Source organism: Pleurodeles waltl, chromosome 1_1, assembly GCF_031143425.1.
Source record: "Pleurodeles waltl isolate 20211129_DDA chromosome 1_1, aPleWal1.hap1.20221129, whole genome shotgun sequence".
Taxonomy (NCBI): Eukaryota; Metazoa; Chordata; class Amphibia; order Caudata; family Salamandridae; genus Pleurodeles; species Pleurodeles waltl.
Genome location: NC_090436.1, coordinates 615,527,658 through 615,539,682, shown reverse-complemented (window position 1 = coordinate 615,539,682; position 12,025 = coordinate 615,527,658). Strand labels below are relative to the sequence as shown.

Sequence of the window (12,025 nt, the reverse complement as noted above, 5' to 3'; positions counted from 1 at the left end):
TGGCAAAGCCCACTACTATGTTTCAGGTAAACATACACTGGAATACTGGATACTAGATAACTCCAAAGAGCTGATGCATATATGCTGCCCCAACGGAGACCATGCAATGGTGCATGACATATACTCTATTTCACAATGTTTTCCATGTCATTTTGGAGGCCACGTTCTTTTCCATTTTGGTTAATGTGGGGCACCACCTCAAGAATTTTTTGGGGTGAATGGCTATGCACCCCTTTGTTCTTGACTTGAATCATGGCTTTAACTATGTCTTTCTTGTCCTGATGATAATCCTGCCAATCTGTGCCCAAGAGGTTGAAACGCCATAGATAATGTTTAGTTATTGATTGTCAGAGCTTGCCTTAAGTAATGCAACAAAGCAACTGTAACTTTGTCTCTTCTCTTAGCTGTGCGTTTTTTCACAAGTGCACAAGGATCACTGCTACACTTGGACTAATAACCTCCTTTACATATTAACACTTGAAGAGATGTACAGGGTGCATTTTCCAATCCTGCCCATTTTTTGGCATAGTTTTTACCTTTTTAGGTATCGCCTAGGGAGCGCTGGGCTGTCTCTTTGAGACATGTTATATTTAGAATATGGGTTTTAAGTTCCGCCCATCATTGTAATTGGGTCATTTTGTAGTCTTTCCTACATGTTTGCTTTCGATTGGTGCAAATGCTTACTACTCCCTCCTTGTGCACTTTTGTAAACTCCCATCATGACTGCACCAGTTAAATGTGGGCTTACATTTTCTTTTAATTTAGGTTCCTTTGTGTGCACTCTTTTTTTTGTTTGCTTAGGCTTGTGTATCAACACAGCTCCCGCTTCACAGACACCGTGCTTCATGTTTCCAGTGGCATTTATTCGGGCTTATGCTGTTTCATCCTCTTGCTTGTTTTCGGACGTCTTGCTGTTTCTTGGCGATGTCTAATGTTTCTTTTTTATTTATTTATTTTTGCCCTTTTATGGAGCGGGAACGTGACACAAAGGTATTGTAGCACTTTATTTATTTTTCTGCAGTTTTATATAGCGCAAACTCGACAAAAAGTTATTATTATTTACTTTTTTTGCACTTTTATGGAGCACAAACTTGACACAATGGTATTTGAACGCTTTCATTTCTTTTCAGTTGTATATAGCACAAACTCGTCACAAAGACATTAGACCGCTTTACATGACCACTGGTTACATTACACAAAGACACATTCATTTTTGGTAGCGAGGGAAGATTAAGTGATTTGCCCCAAATCACAGGATGTGAGTAGTGGAGTGTCTGTTCATGGCATATTGAGCAACAGAACAATGGATTAAACCCAGATCTGTGACTGGGGGTGAGTGTTTGCATTGTTCAGCACTCCGTCCATCATCCTTTTGTGTTGCTAGTGTCTGTTCATACATCCACTATACTACAAACCAAAACACATAGGTGAAAGACATTGTCATTTGCAGTGCCAGTAGCCCTAACCCTCACAAATGCGAGACCTATTGCATTGCAAATGCTTGTTATTTTTCTTATTATTTTAGCAAAGGCTTCATTTTAGTGGAGATGTTTTTATTATTTTATCAGTTGTCCTTTCACCCAGAATTCTGTTATTCATTCCTCTGCATTATATTTTCACTCTGGGCTTCACTCAAGGCTGAACGCAATATGTTTACAAAGCGTTCATCGTGTCCCCAACTCTCATACACAGAAATATATGTGTTGTCATGTCAGGGAAGTTTTCTCAGAACATCAGATGTTTTATTATAAAACACCTCACTGCCCTCTACACGGTGGGGGGAATTTCAGCCAGTTGCCAATGCATGCTGCATGTCATCCTTGTAGTTTCTGCTGAGACCTGATGACTTCCCTACCTCTATGTCGAAGGACTCTCAGTAGACCAATAGACCTCTTCTTTATCTACAAACACAGGCATTGGGGATGAGTTCCAGGGGACCTGATGGGCAGATTAAGGCTTACACCTGCCATGCTCTTATATAGGATGTTAGTAGTGCAGTTAGGGATTGTAGAACCATTGTTGTGACAGTATGGTGGGACTTTTCCTATGGTTTACTTTCCTTGTCATTGCCTTGCTTTTATTATGTTTTATCAGTCTTATAATCACAATACATGCCTTTTTTAATAGAATGCAGTTAGTTCAATAAAATATATTGAACCTAGTTCTGCTTCTGTTTGCCTTTGTATGTGTGAGACATGTGTGACTGAGAGCTTCCCGTCTTTATCATTCTCCATACCCCCTTTCCCTTTACCTGGACTTTGCTTCCCCCTCACCTCTCCTCTGCCCCTCCTAGTTCCTTATCCCTCTACCTCTCTACCTGCATCATCCCAGCAATCCCTTCACTGATTCACACAACACTGCTCCCTATTCTTTTCTCTGCCCCTTCCCTTCTTCTCCGCTACTTCTACCTGTTTTAACTGCCATTCCTCTTCAACTTTTCCACTCATTTATACTGGTTTCTTATTTGATCTTAGTGTCACTTTTCATGTTTTACGTTAAAACACTTATATACTTTACAGAGTACAAGCGATATATAGAACTGTTAAATAAATAAATATTCAAATGTAATGTTATTGTTTCCCTAATCCAATCCCTATCACTAAACTAAAGTACATCAACTTAAAATACTTAAAAAAATATGTATTGATATGGTCAAACCCTAACGCTAAATTCTGCTAAAATTGAAAGTCGTTTTCTCAATGTTGTGGATGAAGTTTTGGTCTAATTTACTAAATGCAGACAAAGTAAAGGTATTTTCGAATTGATTACTGAGAAGTACATATCAAATGATGTGACAGGATCCTCTACCTATTCTTGTTTCTAATTACTGTGTAAAGTTGGTCTTTGCCCTTATTTCAATAGGAATACCAGCCAATTGCAGAACAATGGTGGGAGACAACAGTTTCTCTATAGGAAAACCATAATGCTACTGATACAGCTCCACATGGCGGTAAAAAAGGTATTCTGATTACAAGCGTCTGGACTATTTACATAGAAATACAGGAGTGGTGAGACCAAAGGCTAATAGTCAGCACAAATGTAACAGAATAGAGTGATCTTTAGTGCCAAGGGCAACAGAGAGTTCGAGCAAAATAAAAGCAGCAGTCTCTCCTCAGTCAGTTATCATTGTGCATGTCGCCCAAGACTGCAGTTATTATTGATTCTGTACTCATGCCTCTCCTGAAACTTGCTTGAGGAGGACAGAGTAGATGTTCAACCTCTACAAAAAGCCAGACGTTGTGAAAAAATACAACTTTTTCAAATTTTTGGCCAATAATATTAAGGGTGAGATCGTTTGATAGTTGTTAATACCATAAGAATCTAAAGCGTATTTTTTCAATAGTGGCCATGCAATGCAGATTTACATACTTTGGGCACCCTCCTCCGACTGAAATATTGATTAAACAAAAAAGTCCCCTCAAGGAGCAAGTACTGTACTACCTGTTTCATGACCTTAGCTGGAAAAATATCTTTGGGTTAACCAGAAGCCTTGGTTGATACAATAGTTCAACTAACCTCGTGAGTAGTGAACTCGTGCAAATTAAACAGCAGTTAAATTGGAAAGCCTAACTTCGTAAATTGTAGAGTAGGTATGGAAGAAACACTATCTTTACTGATGTCAGTTCGGATATTTTTCATTTTAATTGCGCAATGAACTGCTGTCTCCTCATACATTTTGTGGGAAGGCACTTCTGAGATATTGTTTGAAATGGGAGCAGCCAACCTGTTGATGACATTTAAAAGTTCTCCTAGAAGGATAGGACAGTTGAAATCCTATCCTTAAAGTAATTACGTTTTGTCAGACGAATCATAGATTTATATTCAACTAATATCGACGTATAGATCTGTTTAGCCCCTTAGGTGCCGTAAGATTTCAATTTTCTTTCCGTTATTCGGACCTTAAGTATTTACCTGGCAGGATCTTAGTTAAACCAAGGATTACACAGTGTTTATCATTTGGTGCTCACTTTTTTACAAAGAATTACGGAATCAAGGCAGGTAGTAAGTTTGTTTCTAATATGGCCAAAAGTAGATCTAACTTATGGTAAAAAAAAGACCTAATAAGTTATTTTGGTGTACATAGTGAAAAAAAAATTATTACCAGTCCTGGATAGTTATTGTTTGTTTTGCTGTTTTGGAGAGTGAGGGGGGACATCCTTTGCATATTATTAGAAAAGAGAATAGCATAATGATCTGGCCAAGGCAGCATTAAGTGTTCTTGATGGATACATGAGAAATGAGGTGATACAAAGACTTCATCCAGCTGGTGGCCTGAGTGGAGCCCTGATTAAGAATAGAAAAATTAAAGGTGGATATATCACTAAGAAAGTCTACAGTTGTGGGTTATTGGTTATTCAGCCAATAACGGCAATAACCTAACACAATCATTACTTAACATGCAATTAGCAATATCGGTCTGGGTTTGTCTCTGGTGGACGGTAAATGAGGAAAACATATTTTAAATCTTGCTGAGTAAGTCAACATTTCACCAACACAGGAGATAGAAAATGGTGGAGGGCTAATTTCAATTGAAGATTTATGTAAAATGGCATTTCTACCTCCATTTCTACCAACTCAGGCGCAGTGTTTGCTGAGAGGAGCTCATTAAGGCCCATATTTATACTTTTTGACGCTAAACTGCGCTAACGCAGTTTAGCGTCAAAAGATTTTGCGCCGTCTAACGCCATTCTGAAGCGCCATGCGGGCGCCGTATTTATGGAATGGCGTTAGCCGGCGCAAGCGGACCGGCGCTGCCTGGTGTGCGTGGAAAAAAACCACGTAGACCAGGCAGCGCCGGCGTAGGGGGAAAATGGCGTATGGGCATCTTAAAATGGGGCAAGTCAGGTTACGTCGAAAAAATCGTCGTAACCCGACTTGCGCCATGTTTTTTCGACGCCCATCCCCCATCAACATGACTCCTATCATTGTAAAGATAGGAGTCATGCCCCCTTGCCCAATGGCCATGCCCAGGGGACTTCTGTCCCCTGGGCATGGTCATTGGGCATAGTGGCATGTAGGGGGGCACAAATCAGGCCCCCCTATGCCACAAAAAAAAAAAAAAAAATACTTACCTGAACTTACCTTAATGTCCATGGGATGGGTCCCTCCGTCCTTGGGTGTCCTCCTGGGGTGGGCAAGGGTGGCAGGGGGGGTCCCTGGGGGCAGGGGAGGGCACTCTGGGCTCATTTTGAGCCCACTTGTCCCTTAACGCCATGCCTGACCCAGGCGTTAAAAAGCGGCGCAAAAGCGCCGTTTTTGGCCACGCCCACTCCCGGGCGTCATTTTTGCCCGGGAGTATAAATACCACGTAAAGGCCTGGGAGTCATTTTTTAAGACGGGAACGCCTCCCTTGCATATCATTAACGCAAGGAAGGGGTTCACGCTAAAAAATGACGCACTCTCCGGGCACTTTGGCGCCCGAAGCGTCTAACGCCATAGTATAAATATGGCGTTAGTTGGCGTTAGTTTAGCGTCGAATTTGCGTCAAAAAAAACGACGCAAATTCGGCGCAAACGGAGTATAAATACGGGCCTAAGTGCCCAGTTAGATGTCTCATGCAACCATGTCTCTGTTATACAACATGCATCAATTTTATGGGATTTGCAGAGTTCTACTATTTCAGTCCTATGTATAACTGCTGATCTCACAATACAAAGCATGACATTTATGCAATCATGATCACAAGGGCGGTAAGTGTTCGAGGATTGTTTGCCAGCTTTGTTTAATGAGTCAGTGGCTCAGATAGAAGAAACCTATCTTCCTTCAATGAGGTACACGTATCAGGAGAGAGGCTAGAAGGGTGGAGGCAGTAATCCAGTGCAGGCAAGTCTCAGTTCAGGAAAGGATGCTGGAGTATAAGGCAATTGGGTGCCCGTAGTCCCAGTCCTGGATCGGTAGGATTAAGATGAGGAAGGAATTGTGGAGCAAAGGGACAAATACAGGGCAGCTATTAAAAGCTAAAGGGAGTTAACAAGAAAAGTGGGGAGTGTAGTGGGTGTCAAAGCCAAAAAGGGAAAGTTGATTTGTTTAGATGGGGGTTGGATTGCCAATTAATTCAATGTATTAGTTTGATTTGAGGGACATCGTAGACTGCACGACGAAGGGCCCTCTGGGGAGATTTGGAGCAGACAGAGACGGGTGATCGGTGTGATACATAACGGCGTACAGTTGCTTCGTCGCTGGTTAGGAAGACACACCCAGTAATATAGACTGAGAGAATTACATTACCTCATGTGTTGCAGAAAGCCTACCCTGTTACCTAGGTTAGAAAGAAGCAATTTGCGAAGGCAGGATTAAATAAATGAATGAGGATATGACTACTGAGACGTTGCTGGAGGCAGAGGAGGGAAAAAGGTTCAGGAAAGATAAGGGGGTATTGATATAGGTTTAGTAAGTTGTAAAAAGGGGTAAGGAAGAGCAGGAATGGTAAGATCAGCAGCCCTGGTCCAGCAACGAGGGTGCAAGGATGCTAAATGTGAGCCTTATCCTGCCTCCTTAATAAAGCAACATTTTACTAAAGTCCAAAGTGAGCCCGTCTGGGATGTCCTCCCCAATCCTTTGCAGCCTGATCTCTACTCAGCAGTGAATACGGTTTTGCACATGACACATCACCTGTAGCCTAACATGACAAAAGGGGAGGACAGGTATTTCTGTCGCAAGTTTGGTTTTAAAGTGAAGGGGTTGGGTTACTAATACACCTTTTGGCTTTTAAATGAAGCATTTAATTATAGGGAGGGCTAGGTTTTTTGCTGTCTAAACAAATTAAGACGATGAAATTTGCCAGTGCGCCTTCATTCCTTGGGAACAGATTCCAGACGGGAAATCTTGGTGGGCTTATTTTCCAGTGGATGGCAGCGGATGGAAATATAATTAGCTCTTATGTATTTTTCTACAACTTGTAAAACGAAGCTATGGACTACTAAACCGTTGACATAACCTTGAACTAATGAAACATATTCGGTGTATGACATCTTCTCTATGAATTGTGTGGTCTTAACTTCTCTTTACTATGCACTACGCAGCAGCAAAACAGTGTGTGTTTGTGAGAGCGTTGTTTTAGTTTTGTGCTGAACTATGCCGTGTTTATTTTGCTTCAATGTTGGAGGGTTTGTGTGTTATCGTGCGGCTTTTTATTATTGTGTTTTCGATTCTGTTGTGTTCTTGTGCCTTTGTGCAGTGCTGTTTAGTCGGTTCTTGTTTAGCGCTGTTTTCTTTTGTGCAATTGTGTTATTTGTAGTTGTGTTGCTGTTGAAATGTGTTATTGTGTTGTGCTGTATTGTGTTTTATGGATGGTGTGTTATTGTGGTGCTATGTTATTTTAATGTGATGTTCTGTTGCTGTGGCATTTTTGGTTAAGATGTTATTGTATTCGAGCTCCATTTGTTTACAAATGCACGGGCACGATTGTCACGTAATTCCACCTCTACAAACCCACTTTCATTGTGTGTTTTTAGTGCAAATACAATACAAACATGTGTTGTTTCCAGCAGGATTAGAAAGCAAGTAGCAAAAGGTGGATTAGCCACTGGGGCCACATGGATTACCTCCGTGTGTATTAACAGCGATTAGAATGAAAAATGAAAGACAGAAGACATTCCAGAGCAGGGGAGAAAGGCAAATTCACTGAACACAACAGCAAGGTAAACAACTAGAGGCCAGCCAGGCTAATCCCAGCGGTGAGAAAATGAGTCGACCTGCTTGTGTAGGAAGTGACAGGGATTTATCTTGAAGCGAGTGGATTACAAGACCATCATCAGCATTGCTACCACTAGAGATAATCCAGCGCTGCACAGCAAATTGTGGTTTAATTTAGGTGTGCAAGGTAAAAGTTAGGGGATGGATGTGATATTTTTCCATTTGCACAAAGCCTTCAGATAACCGGAAAAATAATAGGCAAACTTGAGATGGGATTTAGAGAAGCTAGTGTTGTCATAAACTGGCTGACTGTACAGCAATGGAAAGGGAAAACTTTTCTACTTAGAGATAGTAATGAAATCAGCCACAAGGACAATACCGCAAAATGCCTATCAGAATAAGGATGTCTTTAGAAAATGTGGCGCAATGATCTCAAAGAGGAAAAATAAAAGTCGACTTAATGAAGGATATAGTTATACCTTTGTGGGAAAGGACGTTTGGAAGAAGTGCATGGCTACGGAGGTGATTATAAATATTATTAGATAGTCCTCTACACTGCTTTTTGTAAGATCAGATGAGATCAAATGGAGATATGTGCAGCCCACAGATAAGTGAATGATATATTGTCAGTGCATACAATATCAAGAGTGGGAGCGCGGATACAGCACATAACATACAACACATGACACAAAGTGAATCCTCTTTAAGAAGTACTAGGAGGTTTTATTATTAACAACTCTATAATATTCACTATAACAGTCTCAGAGGAAGAACGGTAGGAGGAGGACTGGGGTGCGAACCTTCTGAATGCGCCAGTTTCATCACGATGGGTGCAGTGACTCACGGATCAGTCTCACCAAATCTCATGCTCAGGATTATACTGAATTCTGAAGGCTCACAAAAACTTGCTACCAAATTTCTATAAAGTTTGAACCACAGATTCTATGAGGAGAGAAGGAAGAATGTATCTGTAGCTACTCTGGAGAGACGAAAGGTGTGGGATATGGCAGTTTTTCAATTTGCTGATTATGACAACTTAAGAAAAAAGGAAAGCATTCTCCAGCACAAGAATACATCTAGAGTTAGATTTTATGATACAAGAATACAGAGAACTGTTAAGAAGTAATGCAAGGATTCGTGCCACACAAAAAAACTTGGAAAAACAGTTGTTAGACTTAAATATGCTAGGTTATGAGTTGACGGCAAGATTACCATTATAAACCTTACACAACTTTAAATTCTATGAATTCAATCCTGTCCTACATTTAGACTCTGAATGTCTTTCCATGGTTACAACACAAAGAAATAAAAAACTCAAAACTAGATATTTGGCATACATACAAACTTTCATAAATCAAACTGTTAAAAAAGGAGGTGGCACTTGCTATTAAGCATGCTATAGTTTGGAATTCGGCAAAGGAGCACGGCTTTTCTTAAGACACGCTGGGCAATTTCGGATAAATTGATCAGTCACGTCTAAATTCACACAGTTTCTAAAGGGGATGTAGTTAACAACTGCATCAAGTGCTGGGTGTGACAGAATCAGACTTGTGGTGGAAATTCAGTGCTGTCACTAATTGCATTATAAGCCTCATTCACCAAAAAAAGAAGTAAAAATTGACATTTTCAGATCATACATCATACATCATATGGGTGAAAGAACCATCCCCTCGTGCATCTAATCAGGGTATGCAGGAGGAAACAGTTGGACAAGCGACTGGGCATCATATACTTCATCTTTGGCTACCTTAATACCCATAATGACTAATTTGTAGTTTGTAGTGATCCAACTATAAACATTATTGAAGGAGATTTAGGCCCTCATTCTGACCTTGGCGGGCGGCGGAGGCCGCCCGCCAAAGTCCCGCCGTCAGGTTACCGTTCCGCGGTCGAAAGACCGCGGCGGTAATTCTGACTTTCCCGCTGGGCTGGCGGGCGGTCTCGTTCAGACCGCCAGCCAGCCCAGCGGGAAAGACGCTTCCACGATGAAGCCGGCTCGGAATCGAGCCGGCGGAGTGGAAGCTGTGCGACGGGTGCAGTTGCACCCGTCGCGTATTTCACTGTCTGCGCAGCAGACAGTGAAATACATGTAGGGGCCCTCTTACGGGGGCCCCTGCAATGCCCATGCCAGTGGCATGGGCACTGCAGGGGCCCCCAGGGGCCCCGCGACCCCCCCCTACCGCCATCCGGATCTCGGCGGTCCGACCGCCGGGATCTGGATGGCGGTAGGGGGGGTCAGAATCCCCGCGGCGGTGCAGCAAGCTGCGCCGCCGCGGAGGATTCAATGGGGCCGCGGTACACTGGCGGGACCCCGCCAGTGGTGCCGGTCCGACCGCGGCTTTACCGCCGCGGTCGGAATCCCCATTGAAGCACCGCCGGCTTGTCGGCGGTGCTCCCGCGGTCCTCCGCCCTGGCGGTCAAAGACCGCCAGGGTCAGAATGAGGGCCTTATTGTCTTTATGATTCATGTAATCACGTTTCGGGCCTGCTTTGGTAGGGAGAGTCCATTGTTAGGCTTCCTGAATGAAACTCTCAGGCAGATAGGCAAACACTGTTGGGTCCCCCTTGTGTTCGTGCACTTATCTGAGGGGTATAGATCTGGTTCTTCCGTAACTAAGATTGCTTGGCTTGGCAAAAGCTTAACAACGGCTGATATCAGTTACAAGACGGATACAAGAACAAATTAATACAGCACTTGCAAGAGCTAAACATGAACATTGCACTCCATGGACCACGCAGATGCTTCCCTGACTTGCCCCAGTAAGTATTTCAACAAGTATTTATTTATGTATTTGCTTGATAAATAAACAAACATTGTAATACATGTGTAAAGCTGTACAAATCGATTACAAATAAACTGCACTACATATTCAAAGCTGAGATCAGCCGTCATTTTCACTTTAAAAAACAATACCAATAAGTTATTTTTCCTGACAGCCTGTTACAAGTGCAGGCCAGCTGTAATTAGTATCCACCGAGGTTTATTCATTTGTGTCGCTTAGGGATGTCTAGATACCGCTCTATGATCTGCAATGACTTCCATGTATCCAACAGAACTGCCAAAATACTGCTCGAATTTAGGAAAGAGCTGAGACACACCTCTTTAAGGAACAAAGCATCACAACGCAATAACAGGTGACTTCAACTCTCTACACCCCACTACCCATCAAATCACTCACATTACTAGTTTACTGTATCTTTACAGATGATGCAGCCCTTCCTGACTTCCACTAAGGCTGCAAACAAATACCACACACATAAGACTTGTTCTCATCTCCTGTAACCAGTGAAGAACCATGTAGTGGCGAAACGTAACTACTATATGTCATTCTATGCACCTCTATGTACATGTGCACTGGGTAGATACTAAAGGGCATTATGCTGGTTGCCTGAAACCAGTACATCACTCTGCTATTGCTCCAGAGTGATACCTGAAGAATGTTCCTACAATTACACTTAACCTCTGAAGGACTATGAGCTGATCCTCAAGATCATTTATTATTGACGGCACTACATAGTTCATCCCCAGAGTTCCCTCATCTGTCTCTCGTGGTGTAAAAAAGATCATTTGTCATGGATGCTATATCCAGTAGAAAACCCTCCTCTGTGGTTGCCTCAAAAAGAGGCTATGTAGACCAGCAGAATTAACAACAAGCAGTTAAAATAAATTACAGTCACCTTAACTCTCACTACTATTTCCGCCATTATACTATTAAGCACTGCAACCTAACACAGGATCAGAGCACCACTCTGGTTGGTCACTCACAAGTGACATTAAAAGGCTTACCACACAGTCCACACTGAAAGTCAACACCCATCCAAAGTGTAGCATGCTACCCATTAGCTTATCTGCTCCAGACCCTGATCAGCCACCCGAGTATAAAGCATCATATAAATGCAACTACCATGAAATACAATTTCTTACCCGTTCTGATTTCTCCAAAAATAAGTATATGCCATTGGATTGGGGGGCCGCAAATTGCTTCTGTGACAGTCAGGTCCTTAACCCTCATCCATGATTTGTTTTGATATGGCGATACATACATATATATATATATGTCCTTTGAGTATATCGCAAAAGTAATCTTGACTTTATGTCACCCCTTGAAATTTATCTTTATCTCTAAATCCATTCCATTTATATAGTGCTTACATAATATTGTAAATGATGAATGTGTATAATTTAATAACACTGGATTTCAAAGTGATCATTTATACTGAATGGAAAAATTTGCTGAAAAGCGAATGCATCAAAATCTGCTTTTTTAAAGTTTGCCTGTGGCATGCAAATGGAAGGAAAGTACTAACAATTCTGTTACGTGACAACACTAAAAAAAGGGAGAATTACTAGCATTAACATAAAAAGCATGTGTTTGGGCTGCTAGCATCTC

The 12,025-nt window shown here is 41.9% G+C and overlaps 1 protein-coding gene across 1 annotated transcript in view; it reads right to left on the bottom strand.

The window, feature by feature from the left end:
- The window catches only part of CAMK4 (calcium/calmodulin dependent protein kinase IV), an 892,231-nt gene that overhangs the window by 836,157 nt on the left and 44,049 nt on the right, over positions 1-12,025 (bottom strand). The gene's annotated exons all lie outside the window — the stretch shown is intronic.